General features: G+C 35.3%; 1 protein-coding gene across 9 annotated transcripts in view; it reads right to left on the bottom strand.

Moving 5' to 3' along the window:
• DLG2 (discs large MAGUK scaffold protein 2) overlaps positions 1 to 18,711 on the bottom strand; it is a 2,206,106-nt gene that overhangs the window by 2,047,262 nt on the left and 140,133 nt on the right. The window lies entirely within an intron of this gene.

The raw sequence follows: 18,711 nt of genomic DNA, 5'->3' as shown, positions 1-18,711 counted from the left end.
AACTCATTTTATGAAGACAACATCACCCTAATACCAAAGCCAGACAAAGATACTGCAAGAAAAGAAAATTACAGAAAAATCTCTCTAATGAATATAGATGCAAAAATCCTCAAAAAAGTACTTGCAAATCAAATACAACATCACATTTAAAGAATTATACACCATGACCAAGTGGATTTATTCCAGGTATGCAAGGCTGGTTCAACATAAGACAGTCAATTAATGTAATATACCATAGCAACAAATCAAAGCAGAAAAACCACATGATCATCTCAATTGATGCAGATCATCTCAATTTTCATTTGACAAAATTCAACATCCTTTCTTGATGAGACCATTTCAAAAAATAGGAATAGAAGATAACTTCCTCAACATGATAAAGGATATATATGAAAAACCCACAGCTAACATCATCCTCAATGGGGAAAGACTGAATTTGAGGATACAAAAGACCTATACACAGAAAACTACAAGAAACTGCTAAAAGAAACCATGGAATACCCAAATAAATGGAAGGGCATACTGTGTTCATGGATTGGAAGACTAAATATAGTTAAGATGTCAATTTTACTCAAATTGATTTATAGACTCAATGCAATACCAATTAATATCCCAACAACTTACTTTGCAGAAATAGGAAAACCAATAGCAAATTTTATTTGGAAAGGCAAGGTGCCCCAAATAGCTAAAAATAATTTGAGAAAGAAAAATGAAGTGGGAGATCTCACACTACCTGACTTTAAAGCATATTGTAAAGCTACAGTGGTCATAACAGCATGGTACTGGCATAAAGATATACTGACCAATGGAATCGAATTGTGTATTCAGAAATGGATCCTTTCATCTATGGACAATTGATCTTTGATAAGGTGGTCAAACCAACTCACCTGGGACAGAGCAGCCTTTTCAATAAATGGTATTTGGAGAACTGGATATCCATATACAAAAGAATGAAAGAGGATCCATATCACATACCCTATACAAAAAATTTACTCAAAATGGATCAAAGGCCAAAACATTAGAGCCAAGACCATAAAACTTTTAGAAGAAAATATAGGGAAATATCTTACAGATCCTTAAATAGGAGGCTGTTTTCTAAACCCTACAACCAAAGCACAAGCATTAAAAAAAGAAATGGAATAATGGAATCTCCTCAAAATTGAATACTTTCGTGCATAAAAGAACTTTGTCAGGAAAGTAAAAAGGCAGCCTATGCAATGGGAGACAATATTTGGAAACCACATATCAGGTAAGTGTTTAATATCCAGAATATATAAAGAGATTCTTCAACTCAACAACAAAATGACAAATAACCCAATTTAAAAATGGACAAAAAAGACATAAACAGACATTCCTCAGAACAGGAAATACAAATGGCTACAAGGCACATGAAAAGATGCTCAACTTCACTGACTATTAGGGAAATGCAAATCGAAACCACAATAAAATATCATCTGACACCCACTAGGGAAACTGAGAGGTGCAGCCCCTTGGAGGACACTATGCTGGCTGCACAGGAGGCTAAGGGTGGGGTTGCCATATTATCCTGGAATGCCCCTGTTGCTCAGTATATACCTGGAAGAACAGGAATGGACATTTACACACTGGTGTTTATGGTTGCAGTGTTCCAGATTAACAATGGATGGAGGTGACCTAAGAGTACAATTAAAGAATGGAAGGGGAAACTGGATATATACAATGTCCTACTGAGTGACCACAAGAAGGAATGTGAGGCATGCAACTAGGTGAATTAACCTTAAGGACTGTATGTTGAATGAAATGTCAGAAACAAAAAGAAAAATATTATCATGCCTCACTCACATGGACTCACTATGATATAAAAACTCGGTGAACTGAAGCTGAGAGCATGGGTTACCAGGTTGGGTCTTATTTGAAAGGATCCTAGATTGTAAGCTCTTACAGCAGCACATATATTCAGGAGTTGTAGCTGTTAATTCTAAATACTGAGATACTGAGAAGTTTGTATATAACCTGGTCATTCCCCAAAACTTCAGGTGTTTATGTAACACCTGAGATTCTGAGTTAGAGCTCTGAAGCTATGAAGGTCATAGCTTAATGACAGGAACTGTTTAAAAAGTTGAAAAAGTGATCAGACTTCAGTACAGTATGAATGAAGCTGATCTGGATAGGGTTAAGGTAAATTAGAACACAGGCTAACGAATGATACTATCCTTGTTTTAAAACTTCAACTTCTGTGTGAGACCAAAGGGAGAGATGTTTAGTTAGTGCAAAATTTATATTTTGGGTAGTATATTTCCTAATTTAACTTGTATGGTCAGTTTAGTTGGACATCTTAAGTACTTGGAATCTTGACTGCGGCTTGAGATTTTGTTTAAAAAGCTGAAGAGATCAGACTTTGACTAGAGATGTGATGAAGCTGATCTGGATAGGACTGGGGTAGATCAGAATACAGGGTAAAGGATGATATTATCCATATCTTAAAACTTCAACTTCTGCGTGAGAACAAAGAGAGAGATGTTTATTTGGTGCAAAATTTTTATTTTGAATAGCACATTACCTAATTTGACTTGTATGATCAGATTAGTTGAATGCCGTAAGAACAAGAATCTTAAATAGGGTGTGAGATCTTGCTGGTTCTTCCAGATTAGTGTGATGCTCCAACATATCCCAGAGTAATTTGGGCAGTGAATAAAGACGTATTTGCAGGGTCCCCTTGGGGAACTGGGAGAAAAGAGGTAATATTCAATTTCCCCATTTGGAGAATTTCAGATACTCTCGCAAGCAGTGGGAACAACCAAATCAGTAGATTGAGCCCTTGATTTTGGGGTTCACCCCTATGAAACTTATTCCTGCAAAGGATAGGCTAAGCCTATTTAAAATTAGACCTCAGAGTCACCTCAAGAGAACCTCTTTTGTTGCTCATTTGTGGCCTCTCTCTCTAAGCCAACTCAGTGGTGAACTTACTGCCCTCCTCAGTGGTTCATGACTCCCCGGGGTATATATCTCCCTGATAAAATGGGACAGAACTCCTGAGGTTCACTGGGACCTGGCATCAAGGTATTGAGAAAGCCTTCTTGACCAACAGGGGGAAGAGAGAAATAAGAGCTTCAGTGGCTGAGAGATTTCAAACAGACTTGAGAGGTTATCCTGGAGGTTATGCTTACACATTATATAGATATTCCTTTTTAATTTATAGTATATTGGGGCGACTAGAAGGAAGTACGTGAAACTGCTGAGTTGCGTTCTAGTAGCCTTAATTCTTGAAAACGAATGTATAACTATACAACTTTTACAATGTGACCATCTGAGTGTGAAAACCTTGTGTCTGATGCTCCTTTTATCCAGGGTACTGACAAATGAGTAAAACAATATGGATTAAAAAATAAACAAATAAATAATAGGGGGGATACAAGGTAAAATAAATTGCATGGATTGAAATACTAGTGGTCAATAAGAGGGAAGGGTATGGGATGTACGGGTTTTTTCTTTTTTCTTTTTATTTATTTTTCTGGAGTGATGCTAATGTTCTAAAAAAATGACCATAATGATAAATACACAACTATGTGATGATACTGTGAGCCACTGATTGTATACCATGTATGGACTGGGACTGTATATGTGTGCAGATTTGTCAATAAAAATAGTTTTTAAATTAAAAAAAAAACACTAGGGAAAGAAACCACAAATACTTTGACACATGATATATCATATGTAAGTGCATGACCTTTTAATGGGTAAAACTATCTCCATATACAAATAAAGAATTTTGAACTATAGGCATATTAACCAACTTCCTCAAAGCCACACTAACCTCTGCTACCTCTAAACCCCATCTTTTACAAAACAGCTTGTGGCTTTGTGCTTTTAAAAATTTCTTACTCCATAATTAAAAGAAGAAATTTTATTTTATAAACCATCACACCTTGAATTATCAGTTTGAAAAATAAAAATTTGATATTGGCTTTGAGATACTTTAAAGTGAGACACATTAAAGACAAAATCTTTGTGAATATTTTAAAGGTCTTTTAACTCATCAGGCATTTCAAGTCTGACAAATTTAACATGACTACACAAAACGTACAATCTACTCCAATCAAGCTGGCAGAACAAATCCAAAATAAGCTCTATGAATTAGCACAAAAAATAATATTGTCATTTGTTAACTTTGAAGTAAATTGTTTTGTTATACAAATTATTGTATTTTAGCTTTGAAACTGCAAAATTTTGCTCAGACTCTCTAAAATTTTAACAATTTTCATCATAAAACAATCTACCTTAAACTGCTTTGAGATTCTCATGAAAATGAATTTGTTAAATAATAATCATCAGTTATAACTTCGATTTATTTAGTAGGTACTCTTGATCAGGTAAATATCCTAGGCACTTTATCAATACCTTATTTAATCTTCACTATAACTCTGTGAGAACACTATTTCCCACAATTTACAGGCTCATAAAGCTTAAACAACTTATTACACAGTATGAATAACAGAACCAGAATTCAAACCCAGATTCATTGAACATTAGATTAGAAGTTCTAATCTGTCATCCAATTGATTAGTTGCCCAAACTAATCTTACAACTTTCATTTTAAGTCTTCAAACTTCTCTAATCCTAACAATTTAATTTTTGTGTTTTCACTCAACAAATTGAGTTCCAGAAATACAATGATGAACAATACATTTTGTTGTTTATCTGTCTTTTTTCACTCCTTACCCTAAACACCCATGTGAAAATTTGAAACTTAAAACTCCCCAAACAAAACTATGAAAAATATTAAATACCCAGGATCAGAGAAATTAGAATTCTATATGAATAAAAATGGGAAGGGGAAAAAATGATTTTGAAATAGAGAGAGAAAAAGCCATTGTTTCCCAAACTGATGCCAACCTCTCGACTTACAAATACTTCCCAAATATCTAATAATTCTAGGAATTCTTTGAACTTGGATGTAGCATGGAGCAATGAACAGATCACTGACAGCATGACCCTAGGCAAGTTACTTAGCCTTGTTTAGCCTAAAATTCTTAATATAAAAGTGAAGAAATTCATAGAATAAAATGAGATCATCTAATTTTTATACTTCAGAACATCTTACAAAAATGAAGAATAGTTTTCCTGACCTACCTAATCATAGATTTATCTAATGGTAGGATCTATCTATCTATCTATCTATCTATCTATCTATCTATCTATCTATCTATCTATCTATCTATCTATCTATCTATCTAAAAAGCTCTATCAGAAAAAGATATAAATGAATTTCTAATCTAAGATAGCTTCTTCAAATTATCCTGTTCTGAAATTCTGGAATTTCCTCTATTCTCCTTGAATTTTCAAATGATGAACAGAGCCTCTGAGATTACATCTGGGGTGAAAAAGTAAAAATAAACTTGGACACTAAAAACCTGCTCTGCCATTCATCAGACTGGAATAATAGAAACAGATAAAACCAGCAGCAAAGTCTACAGAAACAATTTTTCTCCCAAGACATGCTACAACTGTAAGTGTCCTAACAATTCTTTCTTTAAGTAACTACTGCTTTCTTACTCACTGAGAAATTCTGTTCTCTAAAATCATAGATGATCAGAGACTTCGCTTTGGAAATTGTACCAGTAAGAATGGAATATCCCATTCTTGCCTGAGGATCTAAGTCACTTTGACACAAAGAAGCAACTACTATTTAGGACCCTGGCAAAGAGCTTCACATAAGGAGCTTGGGGGCACAATATTCCAAATCTATCTTAACTTTATCTCTTCCAAGGAAACAGGATCAAAGGTCCATTTTGAAGTCCATACCTGGACCCTTTACACATAGCCTTGCTCCTTGTTTTCCTTTGAGCCTATGAAATATTGCTACATTTAAATTTCACCTAAATACCCAAACAGTTCCCATTGTTTAATCCTAACATTATTTGTGCTTCTCTTGCTTTCTTTTTTAACCAGAAGCTTATTTACTTTAATCTTGTCAAATAAAATAATTTTGGAATTATTGATCCTTTCTATTCTATGTTTGCTTTCCACTTCAGTATTTTCTCCACTTTATTATTTCCTCCTTTCCATTTTCTTTGAAATGTGGAATGTTTTTTTCTTTTTCTTCTTACTCCCTAAATTGGATTCTTGGCTCATTACCTTACAGCCTTTTTGCTTTTCTAATATATTTATTTTTCTTGGTTGGGATTTTCTAAACTTCCTGAAACAGGGAATTATATCTGTATTCAATACTGAAAAATTCTCATTCAGGTCTTACAAATTGCTTCTGTTATGCTTCTGTTATATTATTTCTAGTCTCTCATTCTGGAACTCCAGGAAGACAGGTCAGACCTTCTCATTTTATCCTTCATGTCTCTCAACTTCTCTTTCATATTTTTATCTTTTTCTCCCTGTGATAATTTCTGCAGCTATATTTTTTATTTCATTAATCATTATTTTCTTTGCTGAACTTTCATTTGTCATTCACTTTTTAATTTCAATTGTCATAATTAAAAGTCCTATTTTGTATTTTCTAGTTTTCCACAATTTTTACTCAGAGTTAATCCTTTAATTATTTACATTTTAAACACTGTCTGAAATACTTAGGGATATTTTCTGCAGCTTTCACTCATGGTAGCTTATTTCTTCATGTATTTTGCAGTTCAGAGTCTCAGTTAATGTTTTACTGAAGGTTTTTCTGAGGGAAAGGACTGCCTTGAAGCTGTATTCCATGAAATATGCAATGCATTTGTCAGGCACCCAAGAATGCCTCCAAACTTGGAACTACTTGGAGGCATTTTCCTCAGCTCTAGATTCCTCAGACCATAAAAGTGGTATAAATCTTACCTGGAAGTGGTATTTTAGGGTAGGCCTTTAGAGTTATAAATTCTCAAGGCAGATATTTCTACTATTTTCCATTAGATCCCAGGCCAAGATAGTTTGCCTTATCTTCCTTAGTTGATGAGGAGACAGATTTCTTTTAAGTCTCTACCCTAATATTAATCTTATATAGCTAAAGTCATGGTTGTATATGGGCTCTCAGTGATACCATCCCACCTGTGTGGATGCAGGGCCTTTTGCATGCTGGATACGCATATTCTTTATTTTACAAAATCATCCCCATTTTTCAATAATCAATCAATTTGACTTGTCTCTGTTCCAGTTTCTTCATAATTGTTCTATAATGGAGTCCTCTGCTCTTTTTTTTTTTTCACATGGGCAGGCACTGGAAACTGAACCTGGGTCTCCAGCATGGCAGGCGAGAACTATGCCTGCTGAGCCCTGTGGCCCTCCCTCGTTCTCTGCTCTTTATGGAGATATGTGCAAGTTTCTCAAAACTAAGGCCATGATTAAGTGTATTATAATTTATGTTTAATTGTGAGATTTGTTGTGTTAGTTTGCAAGCTGCCAGAATGAGATATACCAGAACTGGAACGGCTTTTAAAAAGGGGAATTTAATAAGTTAAAGGTAACAGTTCTAAGGAAGTAAAAGTGTCCAAATTAAGGCACCAACATGAGGTTACCTTCACTCAGGAAAGGCCGATGGGTCAGAAATACCTCTGTTGGAGAAGTCATGTGGCTGGCATCTGCTGGTCCCTAGCTCCTGGGCTCCATTGCTTTCAGCCTCTGTCCTTGTGGGGGTTCCTCACTTTGCTTCTCTGGGACTGGCTTTCATTTCTTGGCTTCCCTTGGCTCTCTTCAGGTGCTGGCTTGCTTAACATCTCATGGTGATATCTGCTGGGCTCCAAGCATCTCCAAACATCTGTGCCTCTGCTCTCTGAAGCAACTGTCCTCCAAGCATCTATATTTGCTCTGTCAGTTCTGAGGCTTCTGTCATATCTGTTGCTTCTGTCATTTCTAGCATTTCTCCAAAATGTTTCCCCTTTTAAAGTCTATTAATCTAATCAAGATCCAACTAGAATGGGCAGCGTCACATCTCCATCTAATCAAAAGATTATACCCACAATTGGGCATGTAACATCTCTGTGGAGACTATCTAATCAAAAGTTTCCACCCTGCAATATTGAATCAGGATTAGAAGAAATGGCTGCCCCCACAAGATTGATCAGGATATATATAATATAATATAATATAATATAATATAATATAATATAATATAATATAATATAATATAATATAATATAATATAATAAATCATAGTATAATATAATTACATGGGTATGTGAAGCTGGAGAGGTAGCCATCTTATTAGCATGAAATGATAGGCGTTAGGACAAAAGTCACATTTTATGCATAATAGAATGGAAAGATTGTAGAAAACTGGGAAACTGATGAAATTATGGAGTCACTGCACCAGTCCTTATCTTTCTCTGAACTTTTTGTCAAAAGGAGAAAAAAGAACATTTCATCAAGCACAGTATTTATGTTCTTACAGGTGAATGCAATGCCTAACTGATACACTAAATGCTTAATAAATGTTTGCTGAGTTGAACTGAGGGGACATGGACAGGACTGTTAAACACAAATATCTCAATTGGACAGGTCTACCATATGCAGAATTTTTAGCTCCTGCTTAGTCATGCAATAGTATCAAGAATGAAAAATAATCTAGATAATCTACGAAACATCTAATGTTAGATACACTCTTTGTTTCAGAAGCCTCATGCTAACTGAATCAGGGAAGTATAAGTGCAAACTGGTAAAAAAAAAAAAATGGAAATGCAACCATGGAGAAAACAGGTAAATTGTGTTTTTCTTAAACATTCTCCAACATTTTTTTTTAAGTCTCATTAGCAGGTAATGTATGTGGAAATAGAAAGCATCAGAAGATTCACAGTAGGTTAATATGTCATGCAAGGCTAAGAAGAGATAAAGAAAAAAATAGAAATAAGAAATGTATAGACTAGATCAAAAGATAATAACATCCCCATGTAATGGTATTGAGTACATCGGAGAAAGTTGAAAAAAAAAAAAAAAAGACTGAGGGTGACAATGGAGAGCACTTATACATAAAATGATAATGGCAGATACTATTTTCTGGGTACTTACTATAAGGAAAGAACTGTACTATATATTTTAATGTGTTGTCTCATTCAATTATTCTAGCAATCCTGTGAGATAGTAGATTTGTCCCCATTTTTCAGATAAAGAAACTAAGTTTTCAATTTATTTAATGCTCAAAGAAATTGTAGTATAAGAGTCAAGCCTGTGTCCAATCTATACCATCTCCCTGAGTGCCCAAGAGAACAGTACTTATGCAACCACTACTACAACTGGTTAAAATGTAGGAGTTTTTTAACAGAATTAACTGTAGACAATTAAAATCCTGGCACCATAGCCTACCCTGACCTAGGACAAGTTACTTATTCTTCTGATCTTGGATTTCTCTCAGCTAAAATGGTGATTAATAACCACCACCCTGCCTGCCTCATACAACTGTAAATGCACTTGTAAGCACTAAGTAAAAGGTAAAGGATTATTATTATTATCAGGATAAAATAAAAACAGTGACAATGTGTAGTTCTCTGCAACATTGTACCTAAAGTTCCTCTGGTCAGAAAATATTTTCTCTAAGAATAACAAAAAATTAATTTCATTTTGCTATAATTCTGTGATATAATCATAAGCATGTGTTGGATAACATATAAAGCTCAAGTTTCCCTCAGTCTCAAAAAGAGATTTACTTTGACACCAACATATTACAACCAATATTCATTTAGCATTTCTGTACCACCTAAAGAGCAAAGCATGTCATATCCATCCATTTGTTCATGCCTTTATAAATCCATTTATTCAAAATATATAGAAAAGAGGGAATTTATTTCATATAAAAGGTACTATATTAGTTGCCAGGTATTCAGTGGTGAACAAAATAGTTCCTGCCTTCTTGAAGCTTTATAGATTAGTTCTCAACCATAAATCAGTGTATAGGATCTTCTGCTTATACATATTCTTCTAAAATTTTGTTTTTCCTTCATTACTTTGTTCAGTGTACATTTAGTGAGTGTGCATCTTCCCACATCAATAAATGGAGCCTCAATTCTTCCAATTGGGCAAAACAAGAACCACAAAATTATCATCTCTTATTCTTCTCTCACATCCAATCCATCAGCAAATCCTATCAGCTTTTCGCTCTAAATACATGATGACTTCTCACTACCTCTACCCAACTACCTTGGTCAAAGAAACCACCACCTCTCACCTGAATGATTTCATAGCCACTTTACTGGTCTCCTTGCTCCTACCCTTGGCCCCTCTCCATGTCATTATCATGCAAATAAGAACAGTCAAACAAGACACCAAGGGTTCTGGAACAGTTTTTTTCTTGAGGGAATTTAATAGAGATATGAGCAGCAGCATGTGCATAGGTATCCTTTTGGTCATTGAATTTGGGGTAATGAATGAGAGTCTAACACGACTAGACATCAGATCTCAACTCTTGGATTCTAGGACTTCTAAGCTTCCTGCTTAGGGAAACACTAATCCCTTCTGTGGCATGATCATAGAGGAATTCAAATGAAGTAATCATGTTATGACAAAACCTTGACCTTCAACTCTCTTCTACCACCTCAGAATTCTTCAGTTAGAAGCACAGCAGACTCTCCCCATGTGTAGTCAGTGAGGTGATTAGGATGCAAAGCTTGCAGTTACTATTATATGATGTGGCAGAAAATGAGTGACCTATTTTGCCACCTCAAGTTTGATGCCTTAAGTACTTAGCTTCCATGGAACTCCAAAAGAAGACAACTGCTTCTCTAAAAGTGAATCAGTAGTGGAACATGATAATCTTCCTTCCTAGTTATCTATCTTTATGATCTATTTTAACAGAGCAGTGAAAGTGACCCTCTTAACTCAAAAGTTAGATCATGTATCTCTTCTGCTTCAAGTCTTCCAGTAGTTTCCCAGCTCATTCAGGGTAAAAGCTAAAGCTCTTACTTAAGCCTACAAAGCTCCACAAGATTTGCACATTCTCCAGCTATCTCTCTAACTTTAGTCTCACCATTCTTCTCATCACTCACTCCACTCCAGCCACATTGTTCCCTCTAACATTTTCACTGAGATTTTGCATTTGCTCTTTCCTCTACCTGGAACATTCTCCCTCAGGATACCCACATGGTAGGAAGAATATCTCTGATGAGAAATCAGAAAGGTATGAAAAACAATTTAATCAATCAGGTTTTTATAGAGATCCCTAATCCAACAATTCAATAAAAAATTACTCCTGGCCCAGTGATATCATTGAGATATTGAAGAAGTAAAAGTGAAAACATTCTGGATGGAAATTCTTTTAACCTAGGCCATGTGGGTTTCCCACAGGAAAATAAAAGAGTCCCACTTAAAACATTACTATCATATTTCTGCTTTATTAGGGGCTTTCTGAGCAAATTTTACTGGAAACCAGATTAGAGGAAAAGCCTTGGAAGTTAAATGGTGATTGAATAAATAGCGAGAGAACTCCAGAGAGATTTACATTCCTAGAAGTATGTGTTTACATTTCAAAGGGGGATGAGACAGAGAACCAGTAGTTACAACCTACAGGAGTTGTAAATCCAGAGATACATCCCCTAGAGACATTTATTTGCATTCTAAAGGGTAGTCACTTTTCTGACCAAAGAAAATTTGTTTACTTTAAAGAGATTAGGTTTCTCTCTTTCCCTCAGACCGGGGATAGTGGCAGCTGTGCAAACCATCCTATATAGACTGGATGAGTCATAATTTGGGGATTCTATCTCTCAGCACAGGTCCCAGTATGTAAAGAGTAACATTTGTTTCTCATATCACCCCAGAGGGAAGAAAGAATTGGAGTAAGGGGAACCAATATGGTTATGATGTAAGTGATCATTGTTCTTAACTCTGTTCCAGAAACCTCATGTTTACATTCAGGATAATTATAATAAATAGAGATATTAAAATCTTATCCATTACAATATAACCTCACAAAACACATGAGAAAATAATCCACCACGAAAGATAGCAGACATACCAAACAAGGGGATAAGTATTCCAGGATCTTGAGAAGAGAGAACAACAATATGAAAGAGATTATAAAATAAGAATGCTTAAGTTAATTTAAAAGATTTTAAGGTTATAAAAACAATAAGTAAGAAGGAAGATAGCATTAAGACAAAAATAGGCAAATTTGAAAAAGAATCAAAGAAAAAGATATGTACAACATAGTTGAAATTAGTACAACAGTGGCAATGGCTTGGGTTAGAAAACTACTTAGAAACCACTGAAGAGAAAAATAATGCACTGAAAAACAAACATGAGATTCTTGTCCAGAATACAATAGAGAGATATAGATGAAAACCAAAAAGAAAGGTTAAGAGATATGGAGGTTAGAATGATCAAGTTCAGAATGAGAAGTCTCAGAAAGCAAATAGCAATAATGTGAGAATATTCACTGAACTAAAGGCTGAAATTGTTTTAAAAATTGATGAAAAGGCATGAACTTTTTATGTTGAATAAGCACACTAAATTTTTTAAAAGATAAATCCTAAACACCAATGACAAAGAATAGTAAAAGCAAACTACAATGAATCACAAAATGACTTCCTAAGTGCAACAATAGACACCACTTGATGATAAAATAACATCTGCAAAATGCTAAGGGAAAATTATTATCAACCCTGAATGTTATGCCTGGTTAAATAATAATTCAGGAGTTCATAAAAGATTTAAAAACTGTTTCAAATAAGCAAATGTTTACCATTAATGGATTTCCTGCTGAAAAAAAAATACCACATGTAGAAATAAACTGAACCCAGAAGGAATGGCCTTGTGAGGAAATACACTAGAACATGCAAATATATTTTAAAAGCATTGGCTACAAAATTAAATTCTTAAAAAAATAGCAGCTTTTTTAAGGGTTTAAGAATTAAGGAGAAGATAAATATTAGACAATTTAAAGAAAATTTTAAAAGTCAAAATGATAAAGCATTTCATAGTTCAGAAAGAGATAGAGATAATGGTTGAAATTAGAATTTATTGAGTTAAATATATATGTTAAAAATCATAGGGTATCTCTTAAAAGAATAGGAATGGAAGTTAAAATTTCTAAACCACTAGAAAAAAAGAAAGAATACTTGCTCAATCTAATACAAAGCGTGGTAGAAATGTTTTCTGTCTGGGCAGTCAAATATGGTAGCTGTTCTAGTTTGCTAGCTGCTGGAATGCAATATACCAGAAATGGAATGGCTTTTTAAAAGGGGAATTTATTAAGTTGTATAAATAAATGACATGTTGTAAGGCCATGAAAATGTCTAAATTAAAGCTAGTCTATAGAAATGTCCAATCTAAGTCATTCTAGGAAAAGATACCTTGGTTCAAGGAGGCCAATGATGTTCAGGGTTTCTCTCTCAACAGGAAAGGCACATAGTGAACATGGTGGCATCTGCTAACTTTCTCTCCCAGCTTCTTATTTCATGAAGCTCCCTCAGGGGCATTTTCCTTCTTCATCTCTAAAGATCTCTGGCTGAGCAGGCTCTGTAGCTCTTTCTAAAATGGTTCCCTTTTAAAGGGCTCCAGTAAGCAACCCACCTCGAATGGATGGAGACACACCTCCACGGGAATCATCTAATCAAAAGTTACCACCCACAATTGGGTGGGTCACATCTTCTTAGGAACAATCAAAAGCTCCCAGCCAGCAATATTGAATGAGGATTAAAGGACATGGCTTTCAATGATAGGGACTAAATGTACAAATTTAAAAATTTTTTGCATGAGGAAGCATAAAGGAATGTCAATAATGCAGGGTGTTGAAAATAGATGGTAACAATATTTTAAAACTTTAACTTATGTGTGAGACTAAAGCAAAAAAATATTTTGGTACAAAATTTATATTTTGACTATGCATTTCCTAGTATAACTTATATGGACAGCTTAATTGAACACCATAAGTACAAGGAACCTTGAGTAGGACATGAAATTTTGTAGGTTTGTCCAGAGTGATGCCTCAATAAATCCCAGAAGGATTTGAACAGTGAATAAAAAAGCATTTGCAAATTCCCTTGGGGGAATGATGAGAAAGGGGGGAAATTCAACTTCCCCAAGTGGAGAATTCTTGATATTCTCACAAGCAGTGGGGATAACCAAAGCAATAGGCTGAGCCACCAATCTTGGGGTTTGTTCATATGAAACTTAACCCCACAAAGGATAGGCTAAGTCTACTAAAATTAGGCCTAAGAGTTACCCTCAAGAGAACTTCTTTTGTTGCTCAGATGTGGCCTCTCTCTCTCAGCCAACACGACAAGCAAACTCATTACCCTCCCCCTCTGTACATGGGACATAACTCCCAGGGTTGTGGACCTTCCTGGCAACGTGGGACAGAAATCCTAGAATAAGCTGGGACTCAGCATCAAGGGATTGAGAAAACCTTCTCAACCAAAAGGGGGAAGAGAGAAATGAGACAAAATAAAGTGTCAATGGCTGAGAGATTCCAAACAGAGTTAAAAAGAGGTTATCCTGGAGGTCATTCTTACACATTAAATAGATATCACCTTTTTGGTTAAGGAGTTTCATTTTTCCTTCTAGCTGCTACAAGACACTGGAGACCAAATGAAATATCAATGTAATGATTCAGCAGTCATACTCATTTGTTAAATCCTATCTTCTCTGTTATATTCCTCCTTCTCTTTGATTTTCTTTTTTGTGAAAAGAAACATATATACAAAAAAGCAATGAATTTCAGAGTATGTCACAACAATTAGTTATACAACAGATTTCAGAGTTTGAGATGGGTTACAATTCCACAATTTTAGGTTTTTACTTGGAGCTGCTCTAAGGTACTGGAAACCAAAAGAAATATCAATATAATGATTTAGCACTTGCATTCATTCATTAATTCCTACCTTCTCTGTACAACTCCACCATCATAACCTTTGATCCTTCTCCAACTCTTTAGGGGTATTTCTACCATTCTAAGTTTTTCATGTTGGAAGGGGCTATTGATAATATGGGATAGAGGGGTGGAACTAGTTGATTCTGGAAAGGCTGGCCACTCTGCATTTCAGTGCTTATCTGGTCCAGGGATCCATATGGAGGTTATAGGTTTCTGGAAAGTTATCCTAGTGCACTGAAACTTTGTAGTATCTTATATAATGCCCTAGGTATTCTTTAGTATTGGCAGGAATGGTTTTGGTTGGCATTTAGCAAGTTATGATAGGTAGCAATGTCTAACTGAAGCTTGTGTTAAGAGTAACCTCCAGAGTAGCTCTATTTGAACTCTCTCAGACACTGATACCTTATTTGTTACACTTCTTTTCCCCCTTTCAGTCAGGATGGAATTGTTGATCCCATATTGCCAGTGCCAGGCTCATTCCTGGGAGTCATCTCCCACGCGCCAGGAGATTCTCATCCCTGGATGTCATGTTCCACATAGCACAGAGGGCAACAGTTTCACTTGCAGAGCTGGGCTTAGAGAGAGAGAGGCCACATCTGAGCAACAAAAGAGGTCCTCCAGAAATAACTTTTAGGCATACCTATAGGTAGGCTAACTTCTCTGTTACATACATAACCTTCACAAGAGCAAGCCTCAAGATCAAAGGGCATGGTCTATTGATTTGGGTGTTCCTAATGTTTGACACAGTATCCAGGGTTTCCCTACTGGTAAAGTTTAATAGTTCCATATTTTTTCTCCCATCCCTCAAGGAAGTCTGCCAGTACTTTTTGATTATCTGCTAAATATACGCTGGGTGTATGCAGGCATTACATTATGCTAAACAGGATTAAAGGCTCTCGTTCTTATACTGGGCTCCCTGTGTTTGGATTGTTTAAATGATCTATCTAGACAAATTGAGTTAGATTACGTGGAACAGAAAATTTAGGTTCTGAACAAAATAAATCTTTCTTTCTTTTGTCTCAAAGAGTATGTGAAGGTCTAAAATACAGACAATGTATTCCTTACCCCTGTATTCTGAATTACCTTAATCCCAACCTGATTGTCTTCGTTCTTATCTCTAATGACTTACATTTTAACAGAATCACTCTATTTTTTCTGTTGAGAATGAAGGGAGACAAAGGAGAAAGCAAGGAGATCAATCAGAAAGACATTGAAAAATGAGAGATATTGGTGGTTTGGACCAGTATGGAACTAGCAGAAGTGTCATATATAATCACATTTAGAAGATATTTCTCAAAGGTTGATTGACAGAGTGGTTGTGGGAAATGATAAAAAGAGAGGAATCACAGAATGATTTAGTATATATAGTGTGGCACACAGTAAGTACTCAATAAGGATAGTTGAATAGATCCAGCACTGTAACCAAGAAATAAGGATTCAAGGGATGATTTTGATTACTGAATCATTATATAAATATTTCTTTCTGCTTCCTGGCATATTGAAGTAGACAGGGAAATACCTGAAATCTCTGACTTGTAACCCAGCTGTCTTGATCTCTGATAATGGTTGTGGCTCTTCTGCCCTGTGATTGTAAAAACCTTGTGACTAACATTCGTCTGTAGTTATCCAGTTTTTCAACTTTAGAGTCTTATAATCACTAAAGATAGCCCCTAATGTTTGTTAATGAAGGGTCTTGGGTCTGATCTTGATGACTGAGACTGGATTTAACCTAAGAGAGCCCACCTGACATGCCTAGTAGCTTAGACTTTAACCTACAAGTCACCTATACCTTATTCAGCCATTTTCTTTCATGCATTCTGTAACTAAGCATGTTATCAGTCTGTGCATGCTCTATAATTAGATCATCTCTAATTACATCATCTGGGGCCACTGTACTCATTATCCTAAACCCTGCCCACCTTTTCTCCAATAAAACTATCTGAATTACTGTAGTACAGAGAGACAGATTTTGGGCTGCTAGGCCTTCTGCTGTCCTACTACATGCCTAGTAATAACCTCTTTCTCTCTTTGAAACCCTGGTGTCTCAGGAATTTGTTATTGAGCATGTAGGGCAAAAGAATCCACGGCCTTTGTCTGGTAACAGCACAAATGACTGCAACCCACTTTTCTAGTCTTAATCCCCATACATTTTCTATACCGAAGCCAAATTAGTTTTCTACTCCCATCATTTCTAACCCCAAACTGATTTTAAAAGGCTCTGTACTGACCCCTACCCTCCACACCTCTGGGGCATTGATTTATTAGTCCTTTTGCTTCAGGGCTTAATCTTCCTCTCAATCCCCATCTGACTCTATCCTTCCAGATTCTCCCCATTCTTCAAATACCATCTACTACTTTCATGAAAGATTGAAAATTACCTGGCCCATATGTATAAAAAAATATTGCATACATATTTAAGTAAAAATCCTTTGAAACTGGAGAAACAGCATGGTGTAGTAGAAAGAGATTTTAGATTTACCCAAATCTGTACTGAAATTGTGGTTCTGCTTTACTTACTATATGACTTTAAAAAGTCATTTAACTTATCTCAACCTCACTTGCTTATCTATAAAATCCTCTAAATTCAGTTTCCTCATTTATAAAATTCCTACCTAATTATATTCTGGAAAAGTTTGTTTTTGGTGTTTAACACACAGTAGGCATTGAATAAAAGGTGCCTGTATCCGTGAGTCATATCTAATCAGTAGAGTATAAACTAAGAGGAAAAAGTGCTATTGATTGTTAATTAAATGACCACCCCAATGGATGAAGATGTTTACACATACTGTGGTTTTCTAGACATAGTGCAGCACGAACCTTCATGCTAAAATCATGCAGTCACCTGTAAGGTACCCCTACCCACACTCATTTTTCCCTCTTTTCTTTCAATACTGATATCCTATTTACATTAACAATCAAATTTGCTTTTCATTACCTCAAATTCATTTTAGAAAAGTACAAAAAATTATACACACATATATATATATATATGTATATAAATTACATTTTTGTTTGCCTTTCAAAGCAAACAACATATTTTCCCAAAATTTGAATGGTATGTTTGGAATGGTCTGCTGCAAAATACAGACCTATATGGCATACATAAAACTCACTGATAGGGCCCAGAAAAGTGCCTCAGGGGATAAACAGTTATCTTCAGTTAGCAGCTGGATCTGAAGTATAAAGAGGGGCCCAAATAACTACTGACAGGGAGAAATATGCTATATTATTACAGCAAGAAAGAAAAAAATAAGTTGTGTTTCCCACAAAAGTTCCCAAATCAAATGTTCCTTAAATCAAAAGTTACAAGGTCAAACATTCCAAACTGAAGCTGTCAGCTTTCAATAGAGCAGCCTCTCAAGGAGATGACTTTTAGTACCATACTCCAAGGTCAACAGAAACAGGGATTTATTTATTTATTTATTTATTTATTTATTTATTTAAGCATGATTGATCCAACTATACATAAACATACTGATAAATAATCAGAAAAAAACTAGTAAGCAGAAGGTTTATTAACAGACTACTCTGAGTGGATAAAAATATTTGAGAAAGTAGCAGCATGTAAGGTACAATATATCAGATTAAAACCAGCAGATTTAAAATTGGCTTTGAAAACATCCTCAAGTATAATGAGAAACTGAATAAATTTGTAATTTACTCCACTCCAAACATACTATCCTTGTTCATTCCCATCTTAGGGCCTATGCATTTGCTGCTCCCTCTGCTTGTAATTCTCCTCTCCAAGGTTGTCACAGGACTCATTCCTTCATTTCACTCAAATCTCTACTTAACTGTCACTTCTTCAAAGATCTTTTTTGAGCTCATCCAAAATAACCCTATCATTATCTTTTATCTTACCTTGCTTTATTTACCTTTATATCATCTATTGAGATTTTTATAAATTATGTATGTTCCAAACGATGGGGAATGAAACTAATTAAACAGAGAAAAGT

This window comes from Tamandua tetradactyla, chromosome 8 (genome assembly GCF_023851605.1).
Source record: "Tamandua tetradactyla isolate mTamTet1 chromosome 8, mTamTet1.pri, whole genome shotgun sequence".
Taxonomy (NCBI): Eukaryota; Metazoa; Chordata; class Mammalia; order Pilosa; family Myrmecophagidae; genus Tamandua; species Tamandua tetradactyla.
The sequence above is the reverse complement of the archived record's forward strand: the minus strand, read 5'-3'. Positions and strand labels throughout refer to the sequence as shown.